This window comes from Ursus arctos, unplaced genomic scaffold, assembly GCF_023065955.2.
Source record: "Ursus arctos isolate Adak ecotype North America unplaced genomic scaffold, UrsArc2.0 scaffold_32, whole genome shotgun sequence".
Taxonomy (NCBI): domain Eukaryota; kingdom Metazoa; phylum Chordata; class Mammalia; order Carnivora; family Ursidae; genus Ursus; species Ursus arctos.
The window spans coordinates 31,121,850-31,138,944 of NW_026623008.1; positions in this window are offsets into that span (position 1 = coordinate 31,121,850).

Here is a 17,095-nt window from a genome sequence, read left to right on the forward strand (position 1 = left end):
GAAATTGAAATCTAAAGAAATACCAAGACAGGAAGTTTTTAGACTTTTTAGCAAACAGACAATACATCTGCGAGAAATTGACAAGACAAACAAAACAAAACACACCCTTAACTTTGGGAACTTCAATTAGTAAGGATTTCTAAACTCACAGTGAGATTTTAATAAAGGGTTAAAACTCTCATGTAATAACAGAGGATCAGGTTTATCATTAGCTTAATTCCTGCTTCTCATGTGTGGGGGTTCTTTTCATGTTCAGTCCCACTATTTTGAAAAAATGGCAAATTCTAAATGACGATTTATGAAATGTTATGGTAGTCATAATCCACACTCAGGTACTATCTGGGCTAATTATTGCAGAGGTTTTCTGATTACAAATCACAGTTCGATTAGTGTCTCTAGGTTTAGACTGCACTTTACTTCGTGTAGATGAGGACTTAGTTCACGGACATGCTGCCCTGTATGCTACCCATGGGCATCTTCCTCATCCCTTTATAATATACTTCCCCACTTTGCTGGGGAGAAGCCCGACCTACATTTCCCACAATCCCTTTCTTTCACCATCTACTTTAAAATCTGCAGTTGAGAATCATTTCTGGGATTTTAAGAAAATGAAAGAGAAGGAGGAGCCATTATTCTTCAGATTACTGGCCATGGTTTTGTTTGGCTTCTGGGTTTCTTTCTGAGAATCACCCACTTTGGGGTTGCAGGTAGCTGGTCTCATTACACTTCAGAGTTTCTTTTATTTATTTATTTTTAAAGTTTTATTTTTTTAATCTCTTTAACCTAATGTGAGGCTTGAACTCAGGACCCCAAGACCAAGAGTCACATGCTCTTCCTACTGAGCCAATGAGGTGCCCTGACACTTCCGAGTTTCTTGTAACCAGTCTTTGCCATCTTTGCTTCATCAGCTCTTCCCATGTCTGTACATCTAATTCCCTATGTTAAATTTCTTTCTATTTAAAATATTTGGACTTGTTTCTGTTTTCCTGACTGACTTTTGACTAATACCTTTGGGTAAATCTAAGTCCCTTAAGCAGAGCTTGTGAGCTTTTGAAGGCAGGACATCTGAATAAAATTTATTGTTAGCTGGAAATTAGCTTAAGCAATTTTTGTTATTGATCACACATCTGACGCATTCCACTCAATTCTGCTACAATTCGTCTATGATACTCATCTTCTTAGGAACTCGTGGTGTGGATGACAGATTCCCTCAGAGGAGCTGGAGGGTTTTTGCAGCACAGCAACAGCAAGGGACAAGGCTGACTTGGGTGAGTGAAGGAAGTCATGGGACGGGAGACTGTTCACACGTTATTTCTACTTTGACTCCAGCTGGGGTAGGGCAGAGGCATGGACGAAAGGCTAGGGGAAAAGGAGGAAGACACTGCTTCTCACAGGGACTTGACACAGGGTAGAAAGGACGCGGAAGAGCGAGAAGTGATTACGTACTGAAACGATATCCAGACCTAAGTTTTCTACCCAAGTCTGAAGCTTGTTGCTGTTTATACCTTGTTGCAGTACTACGTAGTTGCCTTCTCTGACTTCATGGAGCGGTTGTTTTCCAGAAAGCACGCTGGAAAAGCCTTCCGTGTTCAAAGACAAATATTAGCGGGACTTGACACAAAGCATCCTTTTCCCTAAGTTTGTCCTGTGAACATTTGGAGTTTTGTGTGTTCTAAGTGGAATGGGCAAGCATAGTGGGAGGAAGCAGTAATTCTTTCTGCAGCTGTGACATCGGTACGACCATGAAAAGAGAATGGCTTTAAGGTTCTGTGAAGATTGTAGGCGTTTTCTCATGCTGACCCCCAGATGTGTTTCGCAGACACCACAACTGTCCTCTTAGTTCGGGGTTCTCGAAGGTTCTTTTGTAAATGTGTTTAATGTTGGCTACGTCACAAACCATTTGAGATATTTGTCTTCCCAAAGCTTACTTCTAGAGATTGTGATTTTGTAAGTGGAGAGATCTCCAAATCTGTACTTTTAAAAAAGATTTTGTTTATTCATTTGAGAGAGAGAAAGAGAGAGAGAGGGGAGGGGAGGGGCATGGGGAGAGGAAGTCCCAAGCAGATTGTGAGTTGAGCATGGAGCCTGACGCAGGGCTCGATTTCACAGCCCTGAGATCACAGCCTGATCTGAAATCAAGAGTTAAACACTCAGCGGACTGGGCCGCCCAGGTGCCCCAACAATATTTTATTTTAACTTAAAACACAAATGAGCATTCATTCAGTAATGAGAATGTGTCTGGAGATTGTAATTCCAAGTCATCTTGTTGCATGTATCTCTCTTAATACATCCTTATTTCTGATTTTTTCTGTCTTTAAAATGGGTGGAGGGACACCTGGGTGGCTCAGTCTGTTAACTGTCTGCCTTTTGTTCAGGTCATGGATCCCAGGGTCCTAGATCTAGTCCCACCTCAGGCTCCCTGCTCAGCGGGGAGGCTGCTTCTCCCTCTCCCTCTGCCTGCTGCTCCCCCTGCTTATGCTCTCTCTCTTTCTGACAAATAAATAAATAAAATCTTTAAAAAACAAAAACAAAAAAATGGGATAGAAAGGCAAAGATAATTTTTTTGAAAGATTTTATTTTTAAGGGACACCTGGGTGGCTCAGTTGGTTAAGCTGCTGCCTTTTGCTCAGGTCATGATCACTGAGGCCCACATGGGGCTCCTTGCTCAGCGGGGAGCCTACTTCTCCCTCTGCCTGCTGCTCCCCCTGCTTGTGCTCTCTCTCCCTCTCTCTCTGATAAATAAATGAATAAAATCTTTAAAAAAAAAGACTTTATTTTTAAGTAATCTCTACAGCTAACATGGGGCCCGAACCCACAACCCTAGAGTGGGGGGCTCCACTGACTGACCCAGCCAGGTGCCCCAGGGCAAAGATAATTTTAAAACAATCCGAGGGCACAACACTTCTATCACGTGAGCAAGGTTTCATGTGTTCTTTCCAGTCGCCTCTTTCCTGAAGACAATGACTGCTCGACTGCTATCAGCATAGATTTAGTTTAACTGTTCTAGAACTTTAAATCAATGGAATCATACGGTAGACACCCTTTTGTCCCTGGTTTCTTTCAGTAAACATGACACACCTATATCTTGTGTATCAGTCATTCATTACTTTCTACTACTGAGTATCCTATTAAATGAATATATCACAATTTGTTTATCCATTCAGCTGTATCCACCACTGGCTGGACACAAGATCTGTTAAGGGTAAAATCTTTAACTCCATTCATAAACTTTCAAGGTACAGAGTACCTTAGATTTTTATATTCTTTTGGTGCAAGAGTAGGGTGTGTCTCTAAAATATTTTAGCCAAAACATATATCTTAGATACCTTTATTTAAAGGTATGTTGGGTGCTTGGCTGGCTCACTCAGTGAAGCATGTGACTTTTGATCTCAGGGTTGTAAGTTCAAGCCCCATGTTGGGTGCAGAGTTTCTTTAAAAAAAAAAAAGCAAACCCAAGTCTAACATTCATTTAGCTATTTAATATACTGCTACTTTTCCAATAAAAACCTAAAATATGGTATGCTCTGTTGTTTAGTAAAATTTCAGGTGTGTGTCCGGATGTGAATAGCTGAATTATAGTTTCCTGTGCCATGGCATTCTATTATGATGCAAGCTGATCACCCCTGAAATTCGCTTTCTTGTCTGGGGCAACTGCCTCTCCTTAGAGTTGAAGCTTATTTAAATGGCACACATGCATGATTCCCTTATTGCCTCTGTTGAAAAAAGTTTTAATGTAAATTACACATCTTAACACTTTGATATACAGTTGACCCTTGAACAAGGTGGGGAAGGTGGCAGTGTATGGACGCTGACCCCCTGCACAGTGTCCTTGACCTTTTTTCTTCCTAGAGTAATTTCCATCTACTAGCCTCATGACTTATTCCTTCACTTTTTCCTAGTCTCAGCTCCTAGAGAAACATGTGCATACATGAATAAAGAATGCTCAAAAGGCTTTATTGTGTTGTGTTTCATAGATTTAAAAAATCAACACCTTAATGCTTCATTAATAGAGGAAGGGATGTATAAACAGTGGTATATTCATCATATGGAATACAGTGCAACAGAAGGACATATGTGTGTTAACACAATAAGACCTGCAAGATTTATTATTGAGTTTATAAAGAAAGTTACAGAAAGGTACACACAATATGTATCATTTTGTATTAAAACACTGTAAATAAAACTGTACATTTTCTATGGATTCATATATTTGGTATATGTGTGCAATCTACAGTAAAACACTTGGAGGCATCAACTTCAAATCGAATAATGAAAAGGTAAAAATTGAAAGTGGCAGTCAAAGGGGATTTTAGTCTTTATGGAATGCTTTATTCCTTTAATAATTCATATATCAAGAATTCCTATTGAAGTTATTATTAATAATAAGCAATAAGCTATCATAAAGGTTTATATTTTCCTCTATTCTTTTCATCAAAAAGGAGGAAAAGAGAGAATGACCACATTCTTCATAAGATTTTGTCCAACCACCCCACACAGAAATACTTCTCCCTCCTCTGGGATCATAAAGCTTTTCGTTCATACTCCTCTTAGGGCCCTACTCTCTGACTCTACTATAGTTATGGATATTTTTGTCTTCCCCGGTAGACTGTAAACTACTGTCTCATCCCTTTTACATATTCTTAACACCTGGTGAATTACCTCATTTATGGTAAAACTTCAGCAAATGTTTATGGATTTAGTTTGAGCTATGTAAAAGAAATCAAATAGCACGAGATGAGAATTGCCAAAGTATTTTATGATATTGATTTCCATGCAATTCCATTCTAAAAGTGGGACTTGGTTCACTTTTAATCCCCATTCACTCTAAGCAGTTACTTTGTTTTCTGATCATCTGCCTCATCAAGAAGCATGGAACGATGGTCACCGTACGGTACGTCCTTAGTTTCTGATGTAGGGATCCATGATTCATTGTTTGCGTGTAACACCCAGTGTTCCACGCAATTCGTGTCCTCCTTAATATATATCATAATAAAATTAATTAATTAATTAATTTTTAAAAAGAAGCATGGAATGACCATATGGGGCTCAGGGTCTGTCTGCTGAGTTACTTGGTCTCAAGCGGGCGTCATTTATGTTTTAGTCCACTAGGGGGCACTCTAGGCTTTACAAAAATGAAGGGGTTTTTTTGTGTGTGCGTTTTTTTGTTTTTTGTTGTTGTTGTTGTTGTTTTTGTTTTTTTTTTTTTTTTCTCCTGATGGTAAGAGAGTTGAACGGTTAGGAGTGAACAGAAAATATGCGAGACAATCAAATTATAGATAGCAAAGGTGGGGGGAAACAGGCAACCCTGTCTGTGTAAAGTTCATCTTAGGTTTTCAGTTCTGCCATTCCATATCAACTTCACAAAGATGGGACCTGTATCCATCTCTACAAATCCACTGTGAGGATGATTCTCTGAGACGCGTGGAAATAGGAGTATTTCTGGGCACTTGTGAGGAAGCTCAACAGAAAACGTCCATTAGCTGTTTTCAATTTTTTAATCGTTCTGAATAAAATCCCCCAAACCCACTGACCTAGAAATTATCTCAATACTCCAGCTATCCTACCTTTTCATATATCTTGGTTGAGAATGGAAGGAACAAGAATGAAGAGAAGAAAAAAGGAAAAAAGGGACAGAGAAGGAAAGAGAGAGGACAATATTGACTGTGACCGGCAATGTGTGGCCTGGCCAGACTCAGCTCTGTGGGTGAGCCAGGTGTCCACCAGTCGCACAGGAGAGATGGAGAGGTGGAAATTAAGTCAGAGGGGACAGTGTACAGACATTCTCTTTTTCACCAACCAAATTCTGGTTGGAATCATTTTCTATGCAGATGGTGACTGTCTTGGTTTCTAGAACTCTCTTGATTTCAAGAAATTGTATCTACTTCTGCAATACACACTGCATGCTATCAGTTAGTTTTCCTTTATCAGTATTTTTATTTTCTATTTTTTTAATTTTAAGTATTTTATTTATTTATAAGAGAGAGAGAGAATGAGTGAGGGGAGAGGCAGAGGGAGAAGCAGACTGTCTGCTGAGCAGGGAGCCCATGCTGCCAAATCCCAGAATCCTGGGATCATGACCTGAGCCGAAGGCAGATGCTCAACCGGCTGAACCAGCCAGGCGCCCCATCAGTATTTTCATATAACTGAATTCTCACATTGTCTATCAAACTATGTACGATGCTTCATGGTTCTGTGTAACCCCCTTTCCCCACTGACTCTTCTAGAAAATATGATTCACCTTACTTCACACGGATTTCTTACACAAAGTGTTTTAAGAAAAAAGCCCCTTATATCGTCCTACATTGGAACTATTGCCCCCACCTCCTGCACTGTTGACAAGCACAATTTTGGAGAGATTGCTATGAGTGTCACTGGGCCACTGTGGGTGGAGTCTCGAGTTCCCTGAGTGGCAGGGCTGAGGTGTGACTGGTGCTCAGCGGCTATGTTGGAACGATTGACTGTAAGACACAGTTTCTCTGGCCCCAGGACTCTACTCTCTGTACAGTAGGGTATCGGTAACTCGGCAACTAGACAAGGAATCATGAGCAGACACTGGGGAGCTCTGCTCGGGCTCCTGTGGGTCCAGGTGTGCTGTGAGTGGGGGCGTCCAGATGGGGCTGGGGAGCGGTCCACAGCCCACGGGGGTGGGGGGAGCTGAAACTGGGCTCCAAGAGGGTCCTACAGCCCCAGGGGTGTGTTTCAGGACATTTTACAAGTTTGAAATCTGCATCAGTGACCCCCAGTGACATGACTTGTGTTTGTTCTTCTCTTTCCACGCAGGGGTGAGAGGGCTGGAGGTGGAGCAGAGCCCTTCAGCCCTGAGCCTCCAGGAGGGAGCCGGTGCTGCTCTGAAGTGCAATTTTTCCTGAGCTGTGCGCAGTGTGCAGTGGTTCTGACAGAACCCCGGGGGCGGCGGCCTCACCTCCCTGTTTTTCATGGCTTCGGGCACGAAGCAGAGCGGAAGGCTCAACTGCACACTGAACACAAGGGAACGGTCCAGCACCCTCCACATCGCAGCCTCCCAGCTGGAAGACGCAGCCTCCTACCTGTGCGCCTCAGAGACACAGTGCTGCCTGCTGATCCGGGTCCTGCACGCCACCTGCAGCTGCGCCTGAGCCCCGGCCCCGGCCCCGCCACCAGGAGGCCCTGCACAGCAGCCGCGCCAGCAGGCTTGGACCATCTGGGGCTCTGCCGGGCTCCAAGGCGGGTGGCAGTAAACCTTGACAATGAATTATTACTAAATACAAGTGTGTATGTTGACGTTGCATAAAGCATATTGGAGGGATAGAAGTTCTTAAAATGTTTAGAAGCTCTAGTTTTAAAAATTACTGCAACATTAGAAAGCAAATATCTATAGGCTTAGAAATAGAAATTTAAGGTAAAGATAATAGCTTCAGTGGAAAAGAATACCATTTTCATGTGAACTTTGAACTTATTCAGTGAACCGATTTTAACACAGAGGATAATCTGAAATTAATTTGTCTTGTAACTTAAGATATAATAAGATGCATAAACAGGCATTCTGAATTGTATAAAAATCATGAAGCCACTTTTTAGTTTCATATACACCCTCCAAAAGTTACAGCAAATGTCAGAGAAAACAATAAAATGCTGCGGTATAAATTTACATTTAAAATTAAATTTAGGTTTACATGAAACTGATTGGTATGAAGAGTTAAATCGTTTATAGAACAACTGTTCCACCAGAGGCATCAGCTCTAGATTCACTTTATTTATATTTCAACTAATTTATCAGATATTTACGCTAATTTTGTCATAGCACATAAAATAGTCTTTAAAATCTGTAATATCAGTTGCACCAACAGAACTATCCTTCTCAAAATCAAAAATGTTCAAAAATTCCATTTGCAGCATCGTGTTTACCAATAGCAACTGACATTGCTTTCATTTATATTGATTGAAATGAAGTTACTGAAAGTATTAATTTAGATGGCCAAATAAATTAATTTGGAGAAAAGCAAGCCAGAAAAATATTATTACGATATTACACTACCAAAGTAGTATTATTTATTGCATTATACAAAATTTTTATAATACTTTTTCTAACTTTTTTTGGCAATTTGTCAATTTATATCTTATGTATCACTAAAATTCTATTGTGTTTTATAAGTAAAAAAATTTTATTTTTTAAAAAAAATTTAAAGCTTCTATTTATTTATTTGAGAGAGAGAGTGAGCCAGAAAGAGAGAGAGAAGGAGCAGAAGCAGAGAGAGAAGCAGATTCCCCACTGAGTGGGGAGCCTGACATAGGACTTGATTCCAGGACTCAGATTATGACCTGAGCCAGAGGCAGACGCTTAATGGACTGAGCCAGGCAGGTGCCCCAGTAAAAAAAAAAAAAAAAAAAAAAAAAAAAAAAATTAAAGAGAGCTTTATATTTTATTATATACTGTAACATTTTTTCCTGTATTTTAAACATGGGGCCCCAGATTTTCCTTTGTCATTGCATACCACAAATTATATAGCCATCTCTGCCTGGGAATTTTGAACACCTGAGTTAAACTTGAATGAGGGAGCCAGAAGCTAGAGAGCAATCAGGCCTTGTGAGAACGTACTTTTCGCTTTACATATGTATGAGCAAAAGCTCAGCCACCACAGAGCCAACCCCGTCTCCCTGCCTGTGGTGAATGTTATACTCAGTGAGTAAAGCTCCATTTTATTCCATTTTCCTGTAGATTTAGGTCCTCCTCAATCCATCTTTGGTCTCATAGAAGAAAAGAAAAGCCAGAGAGGATCTTACCCTGAAGACTCAGTCTCTGCTTGTGAAGCGACCACAGGGTGGGTTAGGATCAACCTCAGACCCACTAGGTCACATGTGGTTGGGAAAATGGTCTTGGGGTGCCATGATGCAGGCTGTTACCCCTCTCTGACACCAGTCCACATTGCACACAATGGTCCTCAATAAATATTTCCTTTGTTATATGGTATAAAAGAAATTTAGAGCTGGAAGAGCCCTTAGAAATCCTTTAGTCCAAAGGCATTTTACAAAATACAGACTGTATTCGGGACGACAGTAAGGAGAATCAGGTAGTAAATGAGCTGGGGGAGGGAGAAAGTGGGTTTCCTCACTTCCTCTTTGACATTCTTGCCCCCACCTCCATGCTGTAGGACCAACTTGCTGGGTAAAAAGAATGGGTCTAACGCAAGCCCAGCCACTTAGACCTCTGCAGTTTGGGTCTGAGAAAGTTGTGGTCCAGTCAGTTTCAATGCCTGAATGGAGAGGTCCAATTTATGTAAAAGTTTGAGACCTTGGGCAGGAAAGGAGACTCAGGCTGAGCCACTGTTGCTCTACCAGCAAACTCATGCCTCACTCACTGTTTCTGCAGGACAAAGCCGAAGGTGGTGGTGCCGTGTGATCCCCGACATGTGTTTCTAAGGAATTTTCCCCAAATAGCAAATATATTTATCATCCCAGCCCCTTAAATGCAATGTATGAATACAGAGCATCACTAATACATTCTTATAAAATGTAATCACTGAGAGGAGGAGTTAAGATGGCGGAGGAGTAGGGGACCCCTTTTTCAGCCAGTCCCCTGAGTCGAGCTGGATAGGTACCAGACCAGCCTGAACATCCACGGAATCAGCCTGAGATGCAGGAAGATGCATCTGGATCTCTACAAATGAATATCTCCGGTGTTGAGTATTGAGGTACGAAGCGGGGAGCCATGAAACCGCGCACAGATGTCGGAAGATAAACGGAAGAGGGAGGGAGCCGCCGCGTTCGGGCACCGGGAAGCGGCAGCCACCTGTACGGGGGAGCGGGCGGACTCACTGACGGCACCCGCGAGAGAGCAGACTGAGGCCATGAGCCGGGGAATGCGCGCCACCAGACTGAAACAGAGCTCCGGTGTGCTCACTGGAACCAGACTAAGACCGGGAGCTCCAGGAGCACGCGGGGTGGCAGGCAGCTGGCGGCGTTAGAAACACAAAGGACAGAGACGCGCCAGCCCTGGAAGTGAGGGCTGGGACGCCGGGTGTGGGGCGCACATCCCGGGACGCTGGAGGGTTGAGCCGCACCAACAGTAACGGAGTTAAAGTGGCCAGAACATCAGTGGAGAACGGTCCGCGATCCCTCTCTTCTGTGACAGAGGCTGAGATTCGGCCCCTGATGCTCTGACTCTCAGAAGAGGCACAGCAGACCACCAGGGAAAGCCGTCAGAGAACAAAAGCCTGGAAATACTGGCTCACAGAGTGCCCATCCCCATCCCACCCCTCACAGGGGACACGGAGACTCTACCCAAACAGGGTTGCCTGAGTATCAGCGCGGCAGGCCCCTCCCCCAGAAGGCAGGCTGAAAAATCAAGAAGCCCACATCCCTAAGATCCCTATAAAACAAGGGTGCACTGCCTGGGTCCCGGTCAATAATTTGGGCTCTGGACAACCCCGCAACCTCTCCTCATCAGAATGACGAGAAGGAGAAATCCCCCCGCCAGCAAAAAAAAGACAATAAGTCTGTGGCCTCTGCCACAGAACTAATGGATATGGATATAACCAAATTATCAGAAATGGAATTCAGAGTAACAATGGTCAAGACGATGAGTAGACTTGAAAAAAGTATTAACGAAAATGTTAATGAGTATATAGAATCTCTAAGGGTGGAAATGAGAGCAAATCTGGCAGAAATTAAAAATTCTATGAACCAAATGCAGTCAAAACTAGATGCTCTAACAGCCAGGGTGAATGAGGCAGAAGAACATATCAGCGAATTGGAGGATGGGTTAGTACAAGAGAAAGCTAAAATAGAAACTGGGCTCAAAAAAATCCAATCACAAGATTGTAGGTTACGGGAGATTACTGACTCAATGAAACGTTCCAATGTCAGAATCATCGGCATCCCCAAGGGGGTGGACAAAAACAGAGGTCTAGAAGACATATTTGAACAAATTGTAGCTGAAAACATCCCTAATCTAGCAAAGGAAACAAGCATTCGTGTCCAAGAGGCAGAGAGGACCCTTCCCAAGCTCAACCATGACAAACCTACGCCATGTCACGTCATAGTGCAAATCACAAATATTAGATCCAAGGATACAGTATTGAAAGCGGGCAGGGCAAAGAAATTTCTCACGTACCAAGGCAAAGGTATCAGAATTATGTCAGACCTGTCTACACAGACCTGGAAGGAGAGAAAGGGTTGGGGGGGCATTTTTAAAGCTCTTTCAGAGAAAAACATGTAGCCAAAGATCCTTTATCCAGCAAGGCTGTCATTCAGAACTGATGGAGAAATAAAGACCTTCCAGAATCGCCAGTCATTGGCCAATTTCGTAACGATGAAACCAGCCCTACAAGAGATATTAAGGGGGGTTCTATAAAAGTAAAAAGGCCCTATGAGTGATACAGAACAGAAAGTCACAATCTATAGAAACAAAGACTTTACTGGCAACATGGTATCATTAAAATCATATCTCTCAGTAATCAGTCTCAATGTAAATGGCCTAAATGCTCCCATAAGATGCCACAGGGTTGCAGATTGGATAAAAAACATGACCAATCCAATTGCTGTCTACAAGAGACTCATTTTGAACCTAAAGATACATTCAGCCTGAAAGTAAGGGGATGGAATACCATCTTTCATGCCAATGGACCTCAAAAGAAAGCTGGGGTAGCAATTCTCATATCAGACAGATTGGATTTTAAACTAAAGACTATAGTTAGAGACACAGAAGGGCACTATATTATTCTTAAAGGATGTATACAAGAAGTGGATATGACAAGTATAAATATATATGCCCCCCAACAGGGGAGCAGCAAGATACACAAGCCAACTCTTAACCAGAATAAAGAGACTTATAGATAAAAATATGTTAATAGAAGGGGACCTCAACACTCCACTATCAGCAATAGACAGAGCACCGGAGCAGAAAACCAGCAAAGAAACAAGAGCTTTGAATGCCATACTCAACGAGTTGGACCTCATAGATATATATAGAACACTACACCCCAGAACAAAAGAAGACTCATTCTATTCTAATGCCCATGGAACATTCTCAAGAATAGACCACTTTCTGGGTCACAAAAGAGGTCTCAACCGATACCAAAAGACTGAAATTATTCCCTGCATATTCTCAGACCACAACGCTTTGAAATTGGAACTCAACCACAAGGAAAAATGCGGAAAAAACTCAAACACTTGGAGACTAAGAACCATCCTGCTCAGGAATGATTTGATAAACCAGGAAATCAAAAATCAATTTAAACAATTTATGGAGACCAACGAGAATGAAAACACAACGGTCCAAAACCTATGGGATACTGCAAAGGCAGTCCTAAGGGGAAAACACATAGCCATCCAAGCCTCACTCAAAAGAATAGAAAATCTAAAATGCAGTTTTTATATTCTCACCTCAAGAAGCTGGAACAGCAACAGACGGACAGGCCTAATCCACACACGAGAAAGCAGTTGATCAAGATTAGAGCAGAAATCAATGAATTAGAAACCAGGAGTACAGTAGAGCAAATCAACAGAACTAGAAGCTGGTTCTTTGAAAGAATAAATAAAATTGACAGACCACTGGCAAGACTTATCCAAAAGAATAGAGAAAGGACCCAAATTAATAAAATTATGAATGAAATAGGAGAGGTCACAATCAACACCAATGAAATTGGAAGGATTATTAGAAACTTTTATCAACAGCTTTATGCCAATAAATTAAGCAATCTGGAAGAGATGGAGGACTTCCTGGAAACCTATAAATTACCAAGACTGAGACAGGAAGAAATTGATTTCTGAAACAGGCCAATTAATTATGAAGAGATTGAAACTGATAAAAAACCTTCCATTAAACAAAACTCCAGGACTGGATGGCTTTCCTGGGGAATTCTACCAAACATTCAAAGAAGAAATAATACCTATTCTCCTAAAGCTATTTCAAAAAATAGAAACAGAAGGAAAGCTACCAAACTCATTCTATGAGGCCAATATTACCTTGATCCCCAAACCAGGCAAAGACCCCCTCAAAAAGGAGAATTACAGACCGATTTCCCTAATGAATATGGATGCCAAAATCCTCAACAAGATCCTGGCAAATAGAATCCAACAATACATTAAAAGGATTATCCATCATGACCAAGTGGGATTCATCCCTGGGATGCAAGGTGGTTCAACATTCACAAATCGATCAATGTCATAGATTTTATCGAGAAGGAAAAAGCCAAAAATCATATGATTCTCTCAATAGATGCAGAAAAAGCATTTGACAAAATACAGCATCCTTTCCTGATTAAAACACTTCAGAGTGTAGGGATAGAAGGTACATTCCTCAATCTCATAAAAACCATCTATGAAAAGCCTACAGCAAATATCATTCTCAATGGGGAAAAGCTGGAAGCCTTTCCCTTAAGATCAGGAACACGACAAGGATGCCCACCCTCGCCACTATTATTCAACATAGTACTAGAAGTCCTTGCAACAGCAATCAGACAACAAAAAGGGATCAAAGGTATCCAAATCGGCAATGAAGAAGTCAAACTGTCTCTCTTCGCAGGTGACATGATACTCTATATGGAAAACCCAAAAGAAGCCACTCCTAAACTATTAGAAGTTATAGAGCAATTCAGTAATGTGGCGGGATACAAAAATCAATGCTCAGAAATCAGTTGCATTTCTATACACCAATAATGAGACTGAAAAAAGAGAAATTAGGGAATCCATCCCATTTACAATAGCACCAAAAACCGTACGTTACCTTGGAATTAACCAGAGACGTAAAGGGTCTATATTCTAGAAACTATAAATCACTCTTGGGAAACATTGAAGAAGACACAAAAGGATGGAAAAATATTCCATGCTCATGGATCAGAAGAATTAACATAGTTAAAATGTCCATGCTACCCAGAGCAATCTTCACTTTCAATGTTATCCTGGTCAAAATACCAATGACATTTTTCAAAGAACTGGAACAAATAGTCCTTAAATTTGTATGGAACCAGAAAAGGCCCCAAATCGCCAAGGAATTGTTGAAAAGGAAAAACAAAGCTGGGGGCATCACAATGCCGGATTTCGAGCTGTACTACAAAGCTGTGATCACAAAGACAGCATGGTACTGGCACAAAAACAGACACATAGACCAGTGGAACAGAATAGAGAAAGCAGAAATGGACCCTCGGCTCTTTGGGCAACTAATATTTGATAAAGCAGGAAAAAACATCCGGTGGGAAAAAGACAGTCTCTTCAATAAATGTTGCTGGGAAAATTGGACAGCTACATGCAAAAGAATGAAACTTGACCACTATCTCACACCATACACAAAAATAAACTCCAAATGGATGAAAGACCTCAATGTGAGACAGGAATCCATCAAAATTCTAGAGAACATAGGCAGCAACCTCTACGACATCGGCCAAAGTAACCTTTTTCATGACACATCTCCAAATGAAAGAGAAACAAAAGGTAAAATGAACTTGTGGGACTTCATCAAGATAAAAATCTTCTGCACAGCCACGGAAATAATAAAAAAAAAACTAAGAAGCAGCCCATGGAATGGGAGAATATATTTGTAAATGATACTACAGATAAAAGACTGGTATCCAAGATCTACAAAGAACTTTCAAACTCAATACACGAGAAACAAATAAACAAATCAAAAAATGGGCAGAAGATAGGAACAGACACTTTTCCAATGAAGACATACAAATGGCTAACAGACACATGAAAAAATGTTCAAAATCATTAGCCATCAAGGAAATTCAAATCAAAACCACACTAAGATACCACCTTATGCCAGTTAGAATGGCAAAAATTGACAAGGCAAGAAACAACAATTGCTGGAGAGGCTGTGGAGAAAAGGGATCCCTCCTACATTGTTGGTGGAAATGCAAGTTGGTACAACCACTCTGGAAAACCGTGTGGAGGTCCCAGAAAAAGTTAAAAATTGAGCTACCCTATGATCCAGCCATTTTACTACTGGGTATTTACCCCAAGGAAAAAGACGTAGTGAAGAGAAGGGCCATATGCACCCCAATGTTCATAGCAGCATTGTCCACAATAGCTAAATCGTGGAAGGAACTGAGATGCCCTTCAACAGATGACTGGATTAAGAAGCTGTGGTCCCTATATATAATGGAATATTACTCAGCTATCAGAAAGAACGAGTCCTCAACATTTGCTGCAACATGGACGGCACTGGAGGAGATAATGCTAAGTGAAATAAGTCAAGCAGGGAAAGACAATTATCATATGATTTCTCTCATCTATGGAACATAAGAACTAGGAAGATCGGTAGGGGAAGAAAGGGATAAAGAAAGGGGAGGTAATCAGAAGGAGGAATGAAGCATGAGAGACTATGGACTCTGAGAAACAAACTGAGGGCTTCAGATGGGAGGGGGTGGGGGAATGGGATAGGCTGGTGATGGGTAGTAAGGAGGGCACGTATTGCATGGTCACTGGGTGTTATACGCAACTAATGAATCATGGAACCTTACATCAGAAACCAGGGATGTACTGTATGGTGACCAACATAATATAATAAAAAAACAATAAAAAAAATAAAATGTAATCACTGCAGTTGGGAGACTAAGGGGGAACATCGTCCTCATGCAGCTGGCCATCCCTGAAGGTATTAGAAGAAAGCCTTTCTTAGGTCAACAAGTTTTGGTGATGAGTCAGGCAATATTCAATGAAATAATCCTGAGGCTATGAATGTTGCCCAGGGGGTGATCATACTTGTGCTATAGTTCGTTTATAGAACACTGCTCTGGATAGAGCATATTCAAGCTGTAACATTCAGTTCTGCATAACGTAACTCCAAAGGGCAAATACTGACTTGAAGTTACTGTCTCCAAGAAGAGGGAAATTCACCCAAAGAAGGATTTGGGAATTCTATCCTATGGAGTATGGATGAGTAGACAGAGGAAGATTCTTAGAATGGAGAAATTTTACGTATGTAAAAACACATTTTATATTCACAGACAAATTTATATGTTGATTTGGATTCTTCATCATAGTTGTCCCCAGATTTTCAAGGGTGTGACATGCGGATGAGGACTGTATTTACTCTGCACAACTCCAGAGGACCAGTGAGTATAAATCATAGGAAAAGGGCTTCGACGTATGGAGGTAAGGTAGTCTTGATTTCCCAGGGATCCTTTCTCATGATCACTAGCATATTTGTACTGTACCCTAGAAACATGGCAATATTTAGGCTTTCCTAGATTTTTTTCCATACAGATGTAATTGGAAAATATCCAGTTACTAAAGTAGTTGAGGAAGGGTGTTTGGCAGAAATGGATAATTCTGGAAATCTACAGGACTGAGGAACTTTGTCAATGTCTTGGGAAAAGGACACTGGAGTGGAGTCTGGGAGAAAATAAGAGTGTGGAATCTGAAACAGCAGAAATCTCTATGCTCAGAAAGTTGCCTCACACTTTAGAGGAAATTCCACTAAGGATTTGAGTCAGTTACTGCATTTAGGACCTGGCATTCCTTTTGATACTAGAAAATAAAAGCATCTGTAGAATAAATTTATATATGGGTACATTTTTGAACCTGAAGCCTGATGTATTCTGAGATTTTCTACTCTTTCCCCCAGTGTTTCCAGGATATAATCCATGTAGCAATAGGAATAGATTTCTTAAAGCATGTTGGATTTCTCAGCACAAATCAACCAGGTCTATAGTTCAAATTGTTTCCTAACTCATGGAACTTTTCCTCTGGCTCCTTTATCATTGGAATTTTTATGACTGTCATCTTAACCGATGGAAGAATCCACATTTTGACTGTTGGTGCCGTCAATTCTGTGGAAATTGCAAGGTCACAGGGAGACCAGCTTAGATGAGCAGAGTCAGAGATCAGAGGGATTGGAAATATCTAATCTTTGGCTTCCTTGTTCCTTTTAGAGTTTTTCTCCATAACAGACAATTGAGAACGGTAGATTTGGCAGAAAGGGAAGGTTTTATATTTTCTTTGTTTAAGAGATTGAATCTTGATTCCTTGCTGATGTCAGACATGTGCACCAGGCCCATCACGGAATAAACAGCGATAGCATCTACCTCTTTCCAGCTTACTATCAGTGACTCAGTGGTGCGCAGAGGTATAAATCTTGATCTCCACATTCTCGCTGTGCACTCCATCCCTGATCTAA